Source organism: Zonotrichia albicollis, chromosome 2 (assembly GCF_047830755.1).
Source record: "Zonotrichia albicollis isolate bZonAlb1 chromosome 2, bZonAlb1.hap1, whole genome shotgun sequence".
NCBI lineage: Eukaryota > Metazoa > Chordata > Aves > Passeriformes > Passerellidae > Zonotrichia > Zonotrichia albicollis.
Window position 1 is genome coordinate 28,688,001 of NC_133820.1, and position 16,876 is coordinate 28,704,876.

The 16,876-nt window shown below is 43.4% G+C and overlaps 1 protein-coding gene across 1 annotated transcript in view; it reads left to right on the plus strand.

The window, feature by feature from the left end:
* The window catches only part of CTPS2 (CTP synthase 2), a 70,054-nt gene extending 63,228 nt beyond the window's left edge, over nucleotides 1-6,826 (plus strand). The window contains exon 19 of the mRNA XM_074534669.1: nucleotides 4,793-6,826. The gene's annotated coding sequence lies outside the window, so the exon portion shown is untranslated. The remainder of the gene's footprint in view (nucleotides 1-4,792) is intronic.
* The last annotated feature ends 10,050 nt before the right edge of the window (nucleotides 6,827-16,876 follow it).

A 16,876-nucleotide genomic window follows, 5' to 3' on the forward strand; every position in this document is an offset into this window, starting at 1 on the left:
TCCTCCAAACCACCCTGGACTAAGCTGCTGACCATTGTCGACATGGACATACCGCCAAAGGTCATGGACCGACCGCAGCCAGGACCGACGGTCTTCACAGATGCTTCCTCCACGACTTCAACCGCAGCAGCAGTGTGGCAGGCAGGAGAGCAATGGCATTGCGTCAAAGCATGTGACCCCACACTGTCAGTGCAACAACTGGAGGCGACAGCAGTCGTCTTGGCGTGCGGACTCTTTCAAGAGGAACACCTTAACATAGTAACAGACTCTATATTCGTGGCGAAGCTTTGCCTAGCCATGGCAGGACCAGGATTGTCTACATCAGCAGCAGCCCTAATGCTGGAAGAAGCACTCTCCTCGCGACAGGGCACCGTGTCAGTCATTCACGTTAACAGCCACGACCCAGTCAAAGGCTACTTCCAGATCGGCAACGACAAAGCGGACGCCGCAGCAAAAGGCGTGTGGACGTTGCAGGAAGCTCGTCAGCTGCACGAGTCGCTCCACATCGGAGCCAAAGCACTGGCGAAGAGATGCGGGATCCCGACCGCAGACGCAAAACACGTGGTAGCCACCTGTCCTCATTGCCAGAAGTCACCCCTGTGGACCAGTGGAGTCAACCCGAGAGGTCTCAAGCCTTCAGAGATCTGGCAATCGGACTTCACCTGGTGTGAACTACTGAAGCCCCGAGCGTGGCTTGCAGTGACAGTGGACACTTATAGCGGAGCGATCATAGCCACACAGCACCCCAAAACAAATTCCAAGGCCACAGTTCAGCACTGGCTGACAGCCATGGCTTGGCTTGGTATCCCCAAGCAGATCAAAACGGACAACGGGTCCAATTTCACCTCCAAACCAGTACAGGAATTCGCCTCAAAATGGGGCATCACATTAGTGCAAGGTATCCCATATAACAGTACCGGGCAGGCCATAGTGGAGAGAGCAAATCAGACCCTGAAAACCAAGCTAGAGGTGTTGGCAAAAGCAGAGGGCTTCGCCAATGCCATTCCCCCGGGAGATCAAGCGCGCATGCTGGCAACTGCTTTGCTAGCACTGAATCAGTTCCCTAGGGGAGATGAAACAAACAGTCCTGTTCAAAAGCACTGGGCCACCCGAGCGCTAGAGGAGGGCCCACAGGTGGTAATTAGAAACGAGCTGGGCGAATGGGAACGGGGCTAGAGGCTGATGCTCACGGGGAGAGGGTATGCAGCTGTCAAAAAGGACGGCAAAGTCAGGTGGTGTCCACTTAAGTCAATTAAGCCCGACCTTCATAATAAGCAGGATGAGACTGACGAGAATTGTGAGTTTCTGTTTACAGGACATGCTCATAGGACGTCCTCGTGACGCGTACATGCCCATCCCAGAAGAAAGTGACAGACCACCAAGCCGCTTGGCAGCGCCCGAGAGACCCGCACGGGTGAGACCCAAGCATCAGCGGTGTTTCTGTGTGATTTTGCTGTTGGGGCTTGTTGCCAGAAGACAAGCCAGCCCAGATCACTACCCCCACCGGCCTTTCAGGTGGGTCATGCGTCACCTTAGTAGTGACAAGGTGCTCAGGGAAGTCACCACACCAAATGCCCCATCGTTCGTGCTCCGCATCACCGACCTGTTCCCAGGACGACCAAAGGTAGACCCCAATTCCCCACACGCCACACACATGTACCTATCCTACTGGTGCCCAGCTTCAAACCCAGGAAAAAGCTACTGCAATCACCCAGGGTGGGAATATTGTGGGCACTGGGGCTGCGAAACCATTGTTACAGATGCCAGACCATCAGGGCCTGGGTGAGATCCACAAGAGCCCGACAAATTCTTACAATTCGCCTGGGCACCCAGCGGCTGCAAAACACCCATTTTCCTCCAGGGAAACTTTTATCGCAATCACCATAAAATCCCAAAAATTCGGAAATGCACTAGCTATAACATGACAGTCTTGCAACCACATCACCCCAGTTGGGCCATAGGCCGAACGTGGACAGTTGTCCTTCAAGGGTCAAAAGAGAGAGTAAATGTGCGAATTACCAGGCTCCAACCGTCGGCTCCCCGAGCGGTCGGACCAAACAAAGTGATTAAAAGCGTGCCGAAAGAGAAAAACGCAACCTACCCTAAAACCTTACCCACTAGAGTTAGCAAAGTCCCAACCGGCCATGCGGAAGTCTTTCAGACAGACCGCGCAGCCAGATCGTACTCAGACCCAATCCTTCGTAGGTTAGAAGCTACCTTTATATCCCTGAATGAATCCAACCCTAACCTAACCGAATCCTGCTGGCTTTGCTACGATGTCAAACCTCCCTTTTATGAAGGAATTGCTTTAAACACTCCCTTCAGTTACTCCACAGCCGATGCCCCTCACCAGTGCAGATGGGAAACCCCTCGCAAAAGGATCACCCTGAGCCAGGTCACAGGCCAGGGCAGATGCTTTGGCAATGCAACACTAGCTAAGTGGAGAGGCAACGTCTGCACCAAAGTTGTCAAGCCTAACAGGAAAAACAATAAGTGAGTAGTCCCATCCGCACCTGAGATGTGGGTTTGCCAGCGATCTGGAGTGAGTCCCTGTGTGTCTCTTGCCAAATTTGATGACTCTAACGACTTTTGTGTCCAAGTTCTGATTGTTCCTAGAGTCCTGTACCACTCAGACGAAGAAGTGTACCACCTTTTTGAGGAACCCAGCCGGCTCCACAAAAGAGAAATAATAACAGGTGTAACTATCGCAATGCTGCTCGGGCTAAGAGCAGCAGGAACGGCAACGGGTGTCTCAGCCCTAGCGACACAGCACCAAGGACTGTCCCAGCTGCAAATGACCATCGATGAGGACCTGCAAAGGATCGAGAAATCCATCTCCTTCCTGGAGAAGTCAGTCTCCTCTCTCTCGGAAGTGGTCTTGCAGAACAGGCGAGGTCTAGACCTCCTGTTCATGCAGCAAGGGGGCCTGTGTGCCGCCTTGAGAGAGGAGTGCTGCTTCTATGCAGACCACACAGGAGTCGTGAGAGACTCCATGGCAGAACTCAGAAACAGACTGGCTCAGAGGCAGAAGAACAGGGAAGCCCAACAGGGCTGGTTCGAGTCCTGGTTCAATCAATCACCATGGCTAACCACTCTGATTTCTACCCTAATAAGTCCACTGGCATTGCTACTTCTAGCGGTTACCTTCGGACCTTGCCTGCTGAACAAGCTAGTCTCATTTGTTCAGGCCCGCCTGGAACGAGCCAACATCCTGTTCATCGGGCGGCGAATCCAACCAGAGAACACTGCCAGCCACAAGTTCTAACCTTGACTGGCGAAAGCTTACTCAGATTTACCAAACCCCGTTTTCCTTATCGAACTACAACCTTATACCTCATTTCAGTGTATGACTACCTCATTCATTTGTGAAAAAGGGGGGGGAGATGTAGCAGATAGGGCCTGGCGTTCGGAAGATCTCGTGATGTTACGGGAAGACAGGGCCCCTGCCCCCTTAGATAAGAAAATTAACATAGGAATGTAGCCCACCGAACTAGATTCCGGTAACTTTCCACTTGCCCAGGTAACTTTCCATCCCCTACTAACCATAGATAGTAAGGACAGACCCCCACCTGACGTAGAAGCCCCCTAGACTATAAAACCCCACGGGAAGAGAGAATAAAGGCCTTTGATCCTCCACCATATTGGTGTCCGCGTGTTTCTTAGGCCCGAGTGACCCTGGAGAATGGGTCACCGTGCTGTCTCCTGAAACCAGGCCGCCTGCCTTGTATCAGAAGGCAACATACTTTATTTTTCCTATGCAGATCCATCAGAGCTGGGGTTTGTATGAGTCTCCCATTCAGCTTTTCAGTATTTTGAGCACTTTTGTGAGGAGGGCACAACTTTCCCCTCTGAACATGTCTCACATGGTGTTGACACTGAGCAGCTGTGCTGAGCAGACAATTGAGGCTACATATGAGCAGCATTTCTGCCTGATGGTTCTTGATCCAAGTAGTGGCATGAGATACTAGAAATTGGAGTTCAGTCCTTAGATGCAGGGGTTTCTTCTATGATTTTCAATTGAATTCTTTTTTGCTCTCCTGTACTACATGTTAAAGATAATGATCCATCCCCAAATTATGAGAGCAAAGAACAGAATATTAAGAGATTAAATGACCTGGCACATGTACATACAGTACTGATGCCTGCCCTAAAATAACCAAAAAATAAGTAGACAAGACATTCCTTTTCACTCTTGCCTGGATCCTTCCCACCTCCAAACATCACAGTGGTTCTGTTTCTTGAGCCAACACAAGGTACAGGACAGTCTGTCTGGAAAAGCCCTTGATTTCCTCAATGGAATTTATGGATGGTAGTTCTCTGTTTACTGTTGCAGGTGACTTGTTCAGTGCTTGGATGAATGCACTTGTGTGATGCTTTTAAGTGGTTATCAGTAGCCAAGCTGATTTTGTTCGAACTTGTCACTAGTGGATAACAATTTTTATTCAACAGGATAACAATTTTTATTCAACAGGATTACTCTAGAAAAGATTAAATAACTAAATCCAGATTTCAAAAAATAAGAAAAGCATTGGCATTTTTTTTTTAATCTCGTGGTTAATTCTACCCATTAGTCAAAACTGAATACATGTGTAGATTATATTTAGCTTTGTGGTTTCACGTTAGATAAAATGCATCTACTCATAGAATTTACTTAGCACTACTTTGAAATGAGTCAACACATTTGGGTGAAAATTACATAAGCATGAAATAAACTGAGTTAAAGATTAAATATTTTTAATAATTGATATTTTAAAATTTATTCTTCCTTTCTCTCCCTCTTTTTATGTTACAGAAAACTTGGGAACAGGACAACATTGAATAGAAGAAAGTAGAAGAGTAAGCTGCTTGCAGTTCTCATACTGTTTCTTCCTCTGCTATGTTCAATAATTCTCATTACAGATGACAGTTTCACTGTTCTGTAGCAAAAACTGTTCTGTGTAAATGCTGCTTCAAAAGTTACCAAACAGTTGTGCACCTTAGCTGTTAATCATTGTTATCTTGTCCTATATTTCAGAGTAATCTCAGGTGAATATGTATCAATTCACTAGTTCACAGCTTTCTTGATTTGAAGAAAGATTTGACTGGTTTCAGTTTGCCTTGGAACAGGAAGAATAAATGCATTAGCTCTTGGGAATGAGGAGGGGCATGCACTAAAGCATTTAAGAGAAAATTGTCTTTTCTCTTGAGCAGTAGAAAACCATTTCAGGTTTGTTTCCAATTAAGTTTATATATATATTTTTTTTTATTACTTTTTTTGCTGTTCAATATGTACAAATGAAAAATGGTTGCTGTACCTCAGCTCTATGTGATTATAGTAATTAATGTTGGATACAAGTTTTTTCACTTTGCTTTTGTAAGCAATTTGATTTCACATAAATCCATTTGCTCTATTTCTCCTGGAAGTCTGATAATGCTGAACATAATTCTGACCTACAAAATTACAGAAGTGATATTGGAAGGTGGTTTCATATTTGTATTTTGTAAGAGAGAAAGTAAACACGTTCATATATTTGTTGGAGAATTTTGCTCAGACATGGCTTGAAGGAAAAAGGCCATGAAAATATACAACTGATGGAGAAGTAGAAAAGGCAGCTGTAAGCAGCAAATTCTCAAAGCCTGTTTCCCAGGCATGTTTCTGTAAACAGCAAGAGTTCTCAAGCCTGTCTTCAATAACAAGTAAATACCTTGTCCTTGGATAAAGTACGGGAAAGTAAAAGTAAGTTTTGAGAACCTTTCATATCAGGGTGAGAACACAAATCTTGGTTTCAATAACAAACCACAGGTATTGAAAACAAAAGGAGGGATTAATGTTTAAATCTGTGACCTATGATGAGCTCGGATTTTGCAATATGTATGAGCTTAATTAACACTGTTATAAAATATGCCCGGTGAATCAATAAACTGGAGCTCAATGCTGATCAATTAAGATGGGTCATCTCCCTTCACTTCAATATATATTAAACTCCAGTTTTAACACTTTTGTGAAAGTTGTAGAAAAAACAGTCGTAAACCTGGGGTGTTATCTGGGCTCCAGCTGTGCCACACTCAGTTAGTTGTAGTAAATAAGTACGAAGCAAATTAAGTAAGGTTCACCCTTGTTTTCCTGTATCCTGTGACCACTCCATCATCGTAGCACTTATTCCCCAATAGAATGGAATGATGTGTTTTAATTTAGAAATCACAAGTTATTCCACTACATCACAGCTCAGGCAGCCCTGCAAGGCCAGGGCTGGAGCCTGAACCACTGGGACAGCAGAGGAAGGCGAGAGCTGCTGCTCTGGCTGTAAGGGGTGTAAGCATCCTATTAGCATTGGGGCATCATCAAACCTGTCACAGAAGGTGAATCTGATCCATGTAACTGATGGGCTCCAGATGCTTGGGGCACACTTTCTATAAAGAAAAATTCTGAATTTTGAGAGTTGCATTTCATTTTGGTTTTGGGCAAAATGTCTGCTTTAATTCATCAAAAGTCAATATCTGCACAAAAATAAGAAGCACCATGTTCCTTATTACAGTTTTGTAAAACAGCAAGTTTGAGGGCTGTGCATTGCTCTAGAAAATCTCAGGTTACACAGCAAATTTGTCTTTTCACTAAAAGAAGCTTTAATGGTAAGGAAAGATAAAATGTATTTTTATGGCTGCACTTTCCTAAAGTAGTTTGTGAATATGTGCCTTAGAAATGCTGACAGCAGAATTGGTGTCACTCTATGTCTTCCTCGATGAGACCCTGGCCACTGCTTTGTGAAAAGTGAAGAATTTCCTAAGATTGTAATGTGCAAATGTGTTTTCAAACCATTTTCAATAAATTGTGTCATTTGGAAGTGTTTGGGTGCCTGCTAAAGAATCATGATACCAATTGTGAACTTTGATGTTAAAGAAAGAATTCATCATTTAGTCATGAACTGTGCTTGCTTGTAAAGAAGGGAAGCAGCATGCAAGTTTGGATGGAACTGCAGGGTGGGTATTGCACTTCACTGACTCTGTGGACAGAGCTGTTTGTTACTGAGTGTCTGCAGTCCAGTGCTGCATCTCAGCAGTGTGGGTTCCTGTTTCACTGTCAGCTTTACAGGTGAGCTCCTTTAGCACCTGCCTAACATATTTAATGTGTACCCCAAAGCTGAGATTGCTTCCCATTATGTAACTGCTTGGAGACAGAACCTGCATGTGCAAGTGGGTAACACCTGCAGAGTTTGGATCTAGTGAGGAGGATTTGCTTGACCAAACAGACAGTTCCTCCTCAGGGAGCTCTTGTGGGAGGGTGGGCCAGATGCTACATTATGTTGCTGTTTTTCTGAAGATAATAATATCAGACAGAGTGTGATTGTTGGTTCAGAGTAGTACCAAAAAAGGCTTACTGTGACCTAAGATTCATGGGACTGGCATACTACTTCTGAAATCCTCTAGAAGCATCTAAGCCCTGGCTTTCCAGGAAGACACTGGAAGTTTTGAGCAATACCTTAAAAGTAGAGGTTGAGTTTTCTGCAAGAACCTGTGTAAGCAGGAATTGCAGCCCAAAACTAAAGGAAGTTTTCAGGGGAGAAAAGGCAGTTGTCACTAATCATAAGGGCAGGGTCTTGCTGCCCAAAGTGATGTGGAGCATGATAAGGGAGAGTCAAGTGTAGGTGCAACAAATGATTGACCAACCTGAGCTAACCTCCTCAGGAGAGCTGTTACAGCTGCCATGGCAATGCAAATGAAAGTTCCTCCCCAAACTCTGTGTGCATCAATGACAGAAGGGAGTGTGATTACAGCCTAGAGGACTTCTGAGCTGGCAGCAAAGCCAGATCAGCACAAGTGAACAGGGGCTGTGGAAACCTGTGTGGGACTGGCTGAAGTTCATTTCCCTCAAATTTGCTGTCTGCATATGTGAGGGGAGCAAAATGTGCTGAGAAAGGGGAGTGAGGTGGAGCAGGGGGCAATCAGAATAACACTGTCCTTGGGAGAACACGTGGCCTCTTCCAACATGCTGCAGAAGCTTACTCACTCAGCTTGAGAGGGAAATAAATAAATGATACTGTTGTTTCTGTACCTAGAACTGAATAACAGCTCATCCTTGCACACAAGTAGAAGGAGGCTTCTTCCCTGGGACATCTGCATGGGAGCTATGGTGCATTTCTCTGCCTCCACATTTTATCCCATACAGTGCTCAGTTTTTCCCTGCTTGCAAAGTGAATTGGTAGCTGTTATCTCTGTGATAACCTCCAGACAAACTCTTCCTCTTATCACTTCACCCCGTCCCCACTGTTGATATGGTTGGTATTTGTTCAGGGATTTCTCACATTGTCTCAGGTAGCAGCCTTTGTATTTTTGCTGACAATGAACTTAGTATCTCAGCTATTTCTCCCTTTATTGGCTACTGTCTAGATTTTTCAGAATGTGTCTGAATTGGTAACTAGCATGTGCTAACAAGGTGAAATGAATTGAGAGCTCACCTACAATAATTACATTAAAAGAGTCTGCATATATTCTACTATCCAGCAGGCTCATATTTGTATAGCTGCCCTAAAATGGCTCAGAATATTTACATCAGCATCTATTAGATGTCCAAAGAAAATGTCGGTTGCCTCAGTTGGAAATTCCCTCCGAATAGCAATTCCAGAAATCCTGATTTTCCAGTCTCTAGTTGATTGTCTTGATTTTATCTGTAAACATTAACTTTTTTTTTTTTGTTTTAATGTGAATTAACTTTTCATAGAACACAGAAGTGGGCCAGTTCTATTGTTCTTTATTCCTATAAGTCATCTTGAGTACTGTCTGGTTTCTTGCTCTCTAAAACACCTCAGGGACTGCAGGATTTAACATCCTGCTGTGACCTAGCTGACCTACTGCTGGAATAAATTCTATTAAAATGTCTTTCATCTTGTAAAAATTGTGTACTTTAATCTTTAGACTTTGATGGTTTGTTTGTATATGAAATATTTTCCCTGCTTGTAACATTCTCATTCATTTGAAGAAATTGGTTGCCTTTTTGGACTCCTGGTAACCTGTTCTCACAAATTTGGATCAGAGCCTAGAAAACCAGTTTTTCCTGAAGTGTGGACAACATTCTGTATTTCAGGAATGCTCCTGGAAAGGTAGGGCTATTTTTTCTACTTCTATGGACCCTCAGTTAATAATTTAAGGAAGGTTGGGAGATGCTAGAGAAGTTCACAGTAGCATCCTTTGGATAACCTAAGGACTGACCCAAGTCTTGGGTTAAGGCATAATCCAAGACTCCATCTATTTAAAGGAATAGTCAGGATAGTCTGCTCTGAGCTTCTGCATAACAGATCCTCATTCAGTAGCAGCTTCAATAATCCCTGATTTCACAGAGTCAATCTGAGCAATAAAAATATGACCTCAGGTGTCTTTTTGTTTGAATATCACTTGTGCTACCTTTGGAACATGGTCCTCATTGCCTAAATATAGATTTGCAATTTGCAGAAATAGTGCAGTTTTGGAGCAAACATTCTCACTACATGTGATTGATTTCCCACAGCAGCTGTTGTGCACCAGAGCTCAGATCCTTTTCAGGAAATAAATTTGAAGATTCATTCCAAAACCTGGTGTAATTCAGTTTTGAACCCACCCAGGGAAGAACACTGCCATAGTATATGTATGGGTTTTGTATTCACCTTCCTATCAGCCTTGTCATTGTTGTGGTTTTTTTGTTGTGGTTGGTTTTTGTTTGTTTGTATTTTTTGTTGTTGAAAGCTTCCTCAAGGTTCCACACAGGCACCATGTTCTGAGTTACTGGGGATGTGTTTTCATGTAAGACCAGAAACCAGGCAGCACAGTCCTGGTCTAAGTGTCCTACTTGTGTGATGGGACACTGCAAAATACAGCATCACAGACAGCCCTTTGGGCCTTGTGGGCCATGCTTGTATCGCACCTGCACTGCTAAATATTGATGCCTATGTGTGAGCTACCCACCACAGGCTCCTTTTGTCCTCAGCAGACAAACGAGGAACTTTTCAAGTCAGCCTTAGCAGATCAGATGAATTACCTGTGGGTATTGCTTCTTTCTTGGCATAAACCTTAAAAAAGAGCCCAGCCCAAATGGCTAAGATACATAGATTGGGTCAGATGATTCTATTCCTTACAGGTGTAGGTGCTGAACTGGGAATCAGTCACTACTTGTCATCATATTGCAAAAGTTCCATACCTTCTCGGTGATTTCTCATGTGCAGCTCCTCACAGCACTGACTCCTTCTTCTTCTTCACAAAGCAACCAAACTCTAGCTTTCTTCACAGCACAGACAACAAACTCCAACTCTCTTCACACCCAGCTAACCCACTCTTTCATAGCACTCTTCTTCTTATTGGACACAGCTGTGGCCTATTAAGGGCAGGCCTGTTCCTAGTCTTTGGTGATTGGTATGGCTGTAACTCCTCAGGGGTGAGACTACCTTCTGCACTATCTTTATTTTCTTACATTCTATCCCTCCATAACTACCATCTACTCATTGTTACTAATCAGCTAGATGTATCTGGCTCTCTGGTTTTTGGGGGGCTCAGTTGAGCAGTCTCACCCCCAGACAGGCTGAACTTTCTCAGAATACAAAACTCATTCTTCTCTTGGGCCTCAAACCCATTTTTGTGTTAGTCAAAGCCTTGCATGTAGCAACCCTTTCTTGTTGAAGCCCAGCCAGGGGCCTGTCCCTATGTGTCCCCAGTGTAGGTGCTTGGGTAAACCCCTTTCCCAGGATACTCCCCCAGGACCCAGCAGACATGACCAGTTTCCTCCTGACTTTCAGAAGCAGCCAGGCCCCCTCTCCTCTGGGGGCTGCCAACTCCTCCAGGTTAAAGCCAGTTCTCAGTACCAATATTCATGGCTCTCATAATACCAGGGCCATCTGCCAAAATCCCCAGTGGCCTGTGTTGGAAAACCAGCAAGGATGTGATTCTGCAGGTGAAGCAACAAGAGCTTCCTTGAGAGGGAGGGAGGGAGAGCACCTGAGCCCATGTCTTTAGACTGTGTATGAATTTTAAATAGATAATGAAAAAAAGACCGAAACTGTCATTGGAAAAGGAGCCAGAGCACAGGACTCCCATTTCTTAAACCAATGCCATTAAAAAGAGGCTTTCTGATTTTGGGCAAGCCAGTCTTGAACCCTTTTCTGTGGGGTGGTGCACCCTAAAATTAACCTGGAAAATGAATGACCCAGTATGGGTGGACCAGTGGCCCCTGGAAGAAAAGAAAATTAGTGTTCTGGAACATTTAGTGAAAGAACAATTGCAGAAAGACCTCATTAATCCAACAAACAGTTCCTGGAATCCCCCAGTGTTCATTATTCACAAGAAAACTTCTAATTGGAGATTACTTCATGATTTTAGAAGGTCATCAAGGAAATGGGACCACTTCAACTTGGACATCCCTCTCTCTCAATGATCCCAAGAGAGTGGCCACTTTTAATCATTGATTTGAAGGATTGGTTTTTCAACATTCCACTTCATCCAGAGGATGCTCCTCAACTTCCCTTTTCAGTTGCAAGTATCAACAGCCAGGAGCCTTTACAAAGATACCACTGAATAGTTCTTCCTAAGGGACTAAAAAACTTGCCCACTGTCTGTACAGGGAGGAGTGACAGCACCTTCTCTCTTTTTTCTCCCCTATGGATGGAAGTTGCTGCATCGCTGCTTCATCCATCCAGTTATTGTCCCTGCTGGCTTGTAAGAGCCTGTGCCAGTTTGTGCTGCTTTTAGTACCAGCCTCAGGCACCAGCTTATTGTCTTTTCCTCTGATGGATATGCTATTCATCATCTGTCCTACTCAGGATTTTCATTTATTTTATCCCAAAAAGGGATAGAAGGAAGTCTGTGCACATAAAAGTAAACTCAGCAAAGTTCCAATGCCTGGAAGAGCTTGAACTCTTCTTAACATACCTGCCTAATAATATGCCTTGGTTGAGTCTAGGTTTGAGAAATTGAAAAGGCATCCAAAATTTTGAACAGTCAAAACAATGACTTCTAAGGCTTGTGGCTGGCTAATGTACTTCCCCTGTGTTTAGTCTTGGGGGCATAACGTGCCATTTTTACAAAGTTTGGACAGTGCTAGTGTGTAGTTGATTTTGAAGCAGGTTAACAATTTAAAGATTGTTCTGTGTATGTTATCTTACTGCCAAATTTTATTTACAAACTTACTGGGATATCACTCTTGAGAATATCTCCTTTCAATTTTACATGAACTTTAAGAAAGAAAGGTTTTGACCAACAAAGATTTCTCTCCAACTCACTGAAGATACAGAGCTCTCTTGGCTACACAAAGTCAGGCAGCAGTGTAATATTGTGAGCAGGAGAGAATCAGACCTCCTGAGGGGCAGAATCTAGGAGATTTGCTACTCACATAGCTAAGTGAATTAAGGATGAGACTATAAATGTAATGATCTGATCTTTACTCAGGGTAATGCAGCTCTGACTTTGCTGGGAAACAGAGACATGATTGCTTATTAATTTGAGAAGTGTGTAGAAGAACTCCTGGGATTGTTTTATTTGAGAATTTTGACAGAAAGCTTACTAGGGTGGGTCAAAGGAATCACACAAAGGTCATGCTTGTGTGCTTTTTATGTTGTTGCAATGCTGCAAATGTAAAAGTTCAACCAGGATCATAGCTTAAAATATGACTGTATAAAGTAAAAATCTAGGTACAAATTAAAATGTGCCTGTGGCAGTCCTCTGAAACTGCTTTTCCCAAGATGATTTGTTCAACATCTGTTTGTCATCTCATTGTGTGAGAAGAATATGTGAGTGTGAAAAAGATAAAAGACCCTTACCCAGTCTGGTTGTTTTGTTCTTTAATGGTATGGAGTCTTAATTTACAAGGCTGCTAATTCATATCATTTTTGTTTCTACTGTACAGGCTTAAACAATTTCTGGTAATATTTGTCATTTCATTGTGTTAGAAGAATATGTGAGTGTGAAAAAGATAAAAGACCCTTACCCAGTCTGGTTGTTTTGTTCTTTAATGGTATGGAGTCTTAATTTACAAGGTTGCTAATTCATATCATTTTTGTTTCTACTGTACAGGCTTAAACAATTCTGGTAATATTTGCTGTAGTGTTCAGGAACATGAACTTGACAAAAGAATGAGTTTCTGCTGCTATCTGAACTAATACCCTCTGATTTGCTGACTTTTTACACATGGGTTAACACTGTGAATTTAGAGGAGAAGCAAACTTGATGGCAGATGTACCTGTGTCCATGAAATGGAAATACTTATTTAGAAGTGTTTTTACAAGCTTTTGGGTCATCTGAAGGAGAGCTTCTGTACTTGAGATTTAGTTTACTGTTCCCAGCAATATATCTTGATCTAATAAAAACAAAACTTCACCCCAAAAATCCCTATCCCTCTGCAGAGCCTTCCTGTTCTCCAGGAGATCAACACTCCCTCCTGCACAGTTTGGTGTCATCTACAAACTGACTGAGGGTGCACTTGATTTCCTCACCTAGATCATTGATAGGGCTATTAAATAGGACTAATAATGAGCCTTGAGAGACCCCAGTGGTGGCCAGCCACCAGCTGGGATTTTCTCCATTCACCACCACTCCCTGGGCCCAGCCATCAGCCAGTTCTTAACCCAGTGAAGAGGGAGAGCAGCACAGGCTGCCAGCTGCTCCAGAACTATGCTGTGAAAGATATGATGTGTTTGTTGAGCTCCAGGGAGAGCTGTTGAGCTCAGTGTTTGCTGAGCTCCAGGGAGACACATCCACAGCCTTCCCTTCACCCACCAGGCAGGTCACCTGGTCATAAAAGTGTCCGGTTTTCGGCTGTTTGAAGGGCCTGGAAAGGCCCGGAGTGGCCTTGGGGCAACCCGCATATCAAAGGACGAGAAGAGGCTTCAGTTCTTCTTTCGGTCTTTATGTTTATTAATTGTTTATCTAAAAGATTTTCTTTCAGCCCGACAGAGGTCTGCTCAGCAGTCAGCCATGAGCACACTGTGTCCGCCCTCCGGACAGCCACCTATCTTTATACCCATGGTTACGTGTACAATATTTATCATTTTTCCCCAATACCATTTATTCTTATTGCCCGGTGCACTTTTAGTAATGACCAATCCTAAAGTGCCACCATCACCATAGAAGATGGAGGAGAAGAAGAAGAAGAAGAAGAAGAAGGACAGGACACGCCCCAATTCCTCCATCTTACTTCTCTAAACCCCCCTGTACAGAAATCCTAAACCCTGTGTCTCACCCTCTAATTAACTAATCCCTTCACCATTCACCCCGGTGAAGTCCTCCTATCCTCATACAGGTGTCGTCTCCTGTGTAGGGTCAAAGTCCAGCCACCAGACACTTCTGGCAACATTCCAGGACTCCCGAGCCCCCCAAGGGTGGTCTCGGTGACTCGGCACCTCAGTCCTGAGGTGCTGAGATCCCACATAAAAGGAGCTCAGGTTGGTCAAGCAGGACTTGCCTTTCCTAAATGCTGCCTGTGCTGGCTGGGCCTGATCCCTGGCTGACCCGTGTGTGCCACATGATGGCACTTGAGATGAGCAGCTCCATCACCTTTCCTGGCACTGAGGACAGGCTGACAGACCTGCAGTTCCCCGGATCCCATCTGTCCCCAGAGACCTGTGAGCACAGCAGTGGCGCCGCAGGTCACTAACCACTCCTCTGGATTGCAGGGTGTCTTTCTGCTCCCCATCCTTGTCTACCAGCTCACAGGGTCAGTTGTCTGGAGGATAACCTGTCTTTCTGTTGAAGACTGATACAAAGAAGGCATTTTTCAGCCTTTCCATCTCAGTCCTTTTCTCACCCTTGGTTACAATGTTTGCCTCCACATCTAACAAAAGATGCAGGTTTTCCTTAGCCCTCCTTTTGTTGTTAATGCATTTATAAACCCACTTTTTTATTATCTTTCACAGCAGTGGCCAGATTGAGTTCTAGCTGAGCTTTTGCCTATCTAATTCTCTCTCTACATGACCAAATGACATTCTTGTACTCTTCCTGAATTGCCTGCCCCTTCTTCCAAATACCATAAACTCTCTTTTTCCTCCCTGAATTCAAGGGAAAGCTTCCTGTTTAGCCAGACTGGTTTTCCTCAGTGGCTTATTTTTTGGCACATAGGGATAAGCTGCTCCTGTGCCATCAAGATTTCCTCATTTAAAGTATGTCCAGCCTCCATAGACCCCTAAGGGCTGTTTCCCAAGGGACTCTCTGAACCAGTGTCCTGAACAGCCCAAAGTCCACCCTCTGGAAACCCAAGGCAGAGGTTTTGTTCCCATTCATTACTTCCAGCTTCAGGTGTCCAAAGGCAACATTTGGCCTTATCCCTTCAGCTAAGCTGTAAATGGTAGGAAAAATTTATGCTGCAGTGGCATTAAGAACTTAATTGCTTTAAAGGTAAATTAGCATAAAGGACCTTCTACTGCCAGCTTACAATTAAAGATTTGTATATTACAGTGAATCTGTAACACAGGACTGAGGTGCTGCCGCAGGATAACCATTTTAGATGCCTGAATTACTAATTATTTAATAATGAATTTATTTATTAAGAATTTAATTCCAGAACATAACCCAGAATTTCCCCTCCCCTTCTGAGATGAAATATCCCTATTTGCTTCCTAGTTTCAATTTCTTCTACTAAATAAAAAAGTCTTATTGCAAGTGAGTTTTTTAAAAAATGATGTGAACTGGTCATATTCTTTGTAGGGAATTTATTATTAGGGGGAACCTGGAACATTTTTGCTTTCACATAGTCTGGTTGTCTTTACTACCCGCTGGGGATTTTGATATTTATTTGTAGGAGAATCCAGTCTGAGAGTAAAATATATGATTCTGCTCTTTTATATGCTGTTTTCTTTAGTCATCTAGAAATGGGCAATATAATGACACATTCTTCTGAATTTGCATTTGATTTCAGTCACTGCCTCTAAGCAAAATATTTTAGCTTCAGTTTATTTCCCACAGTCAAGGAGACTAGAATCTCATTTTGGCTTAATTGAAATAAAAATGCTATGGAAAACGTGAAATGGCACTCCCTAGATGTAAAATCCTAGCCTTGCTGAATTCAAACACTGGCTAAACCTACTCCACAGTTGCCCTGGTCCACTTCTAGTGCAATTTTCATTAAACACGGGGTCAATACTGAATCTCTTTCCCGTGCTACCAATGGCGACTCTGCAGCTGAGGTGTTGTTTTTATTTGTGCCCAGTGCTCTAGACAGATGTGGGAGATGTGTGCTTTGGAGCACATTAAAGCCCGTTTTAAGCCCTTTTAAAAAAAAATTCTCACTGCCATCAGAGATGAGGGGTGAGCCCCAGAGCAGTGATTTCAGGCCAGAAGTGCTCCTACCAAGGCTTGCTTTGGAGCAGTGTAGCCAATGCAATTGCCCAACTCACTGGTGTCCTTTGGCAGCAGTAACTGCCTTTTACCTTGGCATTTCTAACCTATTTCCATGAAGTTTGGAGGAATTCAACATTTCTGACACAAATGTTTTTTGTTGCACTTGTTTGAAAATTTCCTAGAAGTTGTTAGAACTGACAAACTCAGGAAGGGATAGGGAAAAATGCTGCAGTCACAGAAACAATTTTTTTCTTATAAAAACAAGACAAAAATTATTATAATGATTGTATTTTTTTAACCTTCCAAATCTCTTACTACAATCCCAGCCTTATGGCATGTCAATGTGACAGAGCTCTTATCATAAAGAGCCTATAATCTGTTTTAAAAAGATAGACAGTAGAGATGAGCAATTCTGAAGTGTTTAATATATCACTTTAGAAAAAATTATGGTTTTGAATTGGAGTCCAGAAGCAGCCTACTGTCATGTATGCTTATAATAATTTCTACTTAGTGCAGATTTGAAAGTCCAAATATTGAATTTGGTTATGTGTAACATATTTGGGGGAAAAGAATATTTTAAAAAAATTGCAAGTGTTAGTCTACCCTATGTAAA